The following is a 4,742-nucleotide window of genomic DNA, read 5'->3' on the forward strand; positions in this document are numbered from 1 at the left end:
ACAATATTATTCAGCAAAATTATTAACAAAACTAAGTTTTACGATTTTCCTTTCTGCCTATTTTTATAGTCGCGTGTAATGGCGGCTCTAAGATCAACTTGAACTGATTTGTTTTCATAGATTTGTGGTACAAAGTTCCGCCCTGATGTTCCATTCTTAGTTAACTTGGACAGGCACAGCTAGCAGAGAGAATGAAGTGAAAAACTACTTTGTTTGTAAAATTTTTTCAGAAAATTTTTCTCCACCTACATTCGCTTTTTACCCGCTCGCATTGAGATACAAATTAAGACCATATACTTTTGAGACAACTATAATCCCAAGCCTATTGTCCTACGCTTATAAGTTTGGGGTATTATTATTTGCAATTCATTTGAGTTACTGGTCGATAAAAAGAAAATTAAAGAGCGCTGCACTCATTATCAACCAAAAAGAAGCCTCAGAAGTGGGATAGAGTTGGCCTTAGAAAACTTTTTGCATCCAAGATGAAATTGTGGTTACCAAGAGTAAAGCTCTTAAGAAGCTTTTCTTTACTTCAAGATGCTTGGCATAGATGACTACAAAAACAAAGTTTTTATCCTATCGCTACTCTTGAAATTATGCCGCGTAAAAATGGTCATAGGCGGAACGCATAGAAAAATTTATGCATCTAAGATGGCATTGAGGTTACCCGGTGTAAAGTTCTTACGGCGCTTTTATACTTCGAGACGCATTGACGTAAATGCTTTCAGAAAAATTAGCTCCTACCGCTACTCTTGAAATTATGCTGCGGGAAAATGGTCTCATGCGGTATGTAAAAAATCCAGTCAAATCATAGAAGTCCCTTGAGAGCTGAACTAGAGCTTAGAACAAATATCAACAGTAGAATAATCAACAAACAAACAAGCATAGTGAGTCTATCAAAGCTCTATGGTAACATAAAGATTTCTTTACCTTGGGCCCAACATCGAGGAGGAGATCAAGCGGGAAATAACTCTTGCCAACAGGTGCTAAGAGCTCTCTCTCTTGATGGACCTAAGAGGCACTCTACCAGAAAGTTCATCATTCCCGTCCCGCTGTATGGTTCAGGAGCATGGAAGACGTCAACAGCAGATGCGAAAGTTTTGGGAGCTTTCGAGAGAAAAATTCTCCGTAAGATCTTTAGTCCTCTCCGCGTTGGTTAGGAGTATGTAGGGTGGAACAGCAAGCTGTAAGAGCTCTTTAGGAATATGGAAATAGTTAAGCGTGTGAAATACCGCGACTACGTTGGCTTGGCCATGCACCCGTATGAACCAAGACGCTGCAGCAAAACGAACCTGCGAAATGGTACCTCAAGAAGGAAGGCGTGAAAGGGGAAGACCACATCTACGTTGAACCTGTCAGCGCTAGGGACTTCTAACTGGCACCAGCGAGCGCAGGACAGAAACAGATGGCGGGATATTTTAGATTCGGCCAAAACCGATATACGGTTCTATCGGCACCTAAGTAAGCAAATAAGTCAGAACATTTTCTAGCGCAGTTATTGAGATAAGAAGGGGGCTGAACCAATATAGAACTTCCCATGTATATTTCCTGTATTGCAGAAGAAAAAGAACATGCCTCAGATTTTTCATGATAATTTCGGCGAAAATCGGAATAGTAGGAGTAAAAGGAGTGGAACAAAGGAAGGTAGGGTAGGGTTAGAGAAACCTTCCTTTTTTGGTCATTACCAGAGCCTTTCGTGGTCAAAGTGAATAGCCGAGATTAGATTATTTCAAGGTTTACACTTCGAGCTCATGGTAGTTTCTGCCCTCTACTCATCACAGTTCCTCATCCAGATCAGGGTCCCTTATTGCACTGAAGATAAAACTGGATTGGTTGGAGCGTATGTGCCGTTCTTCTGAATAGCGTATGTTTATTTCTTCTGTGTAAGCTTAGTTTGCGAAAGGCAGCTCTAATCTAACCCGAGCTAATTGAACCATGAAACCTCAACCTGATTACTGACGTCTGGAGATTGTGTGGGTTGTGGCGAGAAAACTTTTCGTCGACGCGATGTTTGAGACTTTGATGGTCATACCCACGACAGTTGGTTCCATTTTACAGAAGTGTGACGGATTTACCTGTGGCCAAGGAATATGACAAACTTTAGGACAACAAAAATAACAACAATCATTGTTATTCGTGGCATAGAAAACGCAGATTTAAAGGGTGATCTAGAAATTTCACAAAATCGATTTTTTGTTTTTTCGATATTTCAAAAGTATGGTATCTTGAGAATATACCGTAAAGTGTTCATAAGGAAATTCCCCAATATTATAACTTCTAGAGCCCATTAACTCATCATTTTGTCCAATTGTTTTTTTTTTATTCTAGTACGGGACATAGCTACAGTCAAACAGGTTAATAATTTTCTTGGTTTTTGTGTTTCAGATAAATAGACGCGCCAAAATGGACAACACCGTCCAGGTTTCATTCCTCGGGAAGGTCAACTTCAGCGCCATTTTTTAAATTATTAAAATTAAAAAAAAAATGTTCTTCATTTTTGTGTGTAAAAGAAGTTAAATAAAAAACCTAAAAAAATTAAATATAATTTTTCATTTTTTATTGTAAAAAAATTTAAAATATTTTAAACTACAAAGGTTGCTGTTAGCTGTCCGATCTCCGAAGGATCCTCGACTTCCTTTCGTGAGCAATCTTCTTCACATGAAGTTTTCCGAAGTAGTGAGCTATTTTATGCGTGCAAAAGGCTTGCGTCGACTATTTAGCTAACAGAGTACTCTGATTTAAACTTCTCATATCTTCGCTCTTTAATTACATGAAAAAAAATCAAAAACCGAAAATTGTAAGTTCATTCCCCAACAAGCTTAAATTAGTGGATATTTTAATCTATCTACGTTTTCATGTTTCCTATATCTTATCCACACAAAGCACATCTAGGCTTCACTTCAATCAGATTCACATTTCAAAAAATATTTATTCTATATAATCGACGAAGTCAAGTGGAAACTCAGATATCAACCGAGTGCCTTGTATTTGCTTTTACTTAATGGTTATCTGGTGAAACTCATTATCTTTTATAATCCCCTCGATGCCACTGTCCCCACCCATCTACCCATCGCACTATCTGCACGATTCTTGTGTATGTCCACTTTTCTGTACTCGAATTTCACATACACTTAAAATGGAAATTTCCAACCGATGTCCCGCAATCAGCGCAAATCGGTGCCGTAAATACCGCCAACACCACCACCACTCCCGCCATCGCCATCGTCACCATTCGTATACTCATTAACACTGCCATTACGACTTTCATAGTCGTCCTCACCTTCGTCGGTCGCATTGGCGTAGTCACTGCTGCAGCCATCGTCTAGCAGTGTCACCTTTGGCGGTGGGTGGTAATGGTGTTGTTGCTGTTGCTGTTCTAGGTGCTGGTGTTGGTGCTGCAGGGGGCCTTGCGCACATTGCGGCGAACACTGCGTTTGCTGATGCTGTTGATATTCCATATACGATTTTTCAATGTCCAGCGAAGCGCCGTTGTTGGCATCGTTAACCGCAATCGTTATATTACAGCCGCTTGAGTGGTGTGCATTTCCATGGGCGGTGGCAGCGGTGGCGGTAACGGTGGCAGATGCTTCACGCATTTGCTGTGCCGCTAGTATTTGTGCGGCGCGTACATTGAGATTGGGTGTGCGTACACCAGGTGGCATTTGCGCCGAGGCCACGCTAATGGTGGGCGGCACATTCAACGCTGACCGGCTGCCCGAATGGCTGTCACTGATGTTATCGGTACTGTCACCGCCGACACCGCTAATGCAATGATGAGCGCCGGTGATGTGGTATGGCGCTGGGGAATGATGCAATTGAACACCGTTGTGATTGCCATCGGCTCCAGGCAAATGTTGTGGCGCCAGCTGTAGCGGGTGATGGTCTTTGCGTTCTGTGGTGCAAAAGTGAAAATATAGCAGAGAAGTATCGGGAAATGCATTAAAAGTTATTAAGAAATGTATTTTGTAGGTTTGTATGCGTTAACAACAACAAATATTGGCTAAATGTAAACTTACCTAAGGGAGCCAACAGCTTGGGTTGTAGTGGCAGCATAAAATCATGTCCCGTGGTGGCAGCACGCGGCTGCAAACTCTGCACAGGCGGCACGCTCAAGTAGTCCGCTATGTGGAGCGGAAAAGAGAAGATAAATAAAAAACGAGTTCCAAACATTAATGGTGTTAGTTTTAGAAGGAACTATTTAATGAATATCAGAAAAATATTTTATGTAAACAATTTATTTATAATTTTTTTTTTTTTTTTGATTAGCCTCATACAATGAGAATGACGAAAAGCTACAATGGATGCAAAAGCATTTTAGTTTATTTACATTTTAATAAAAATAAATACACATTTGCTATTTTTACGAAATTTTCTGAATATATAACTCAAGGTTCTCATGCATATCGTAGAGATAAGTAAAATACATGAAAAGTACTTACATGCTGGAATTTGAATTAGAGAAAGTTGGAATCTCGCACAATGTTACAATACGAAATATGAGAAATTTATTATAAAAAAAATAAATTAAATTAAATTGAAATTAATTTAAATTTAATAAACTGAAACACAATCAGAGGAATTTAAATCAATGTACAAGTAAAAATATTCCGTGTGGAGTTGCCAGTCTCCCATCGAACGCGTCCCAGGTGGCGGATAGGGGAATGCTCCACTGATATGTAGGGTAGGTGCGAAATAAAATACCACCCGTGGTCCAAAACGGGCAAATATCAACTCGATTGCAA

The sequence above is a fragment of the Anastrepha ludens genome, chromosome 5, assembly GCF_028408465.1.
Source record: "Anastrepha ludens isolate Willacy chromosome 5, idAnaLude1.1, whole genome shotgun sequence".
Taxonomy (NCBI): Eukaryota; Metazoa; Arthropoda; class Insecta; order Diptera; family Tephritidae; genus Anastrepha; species Anastrepha ludens.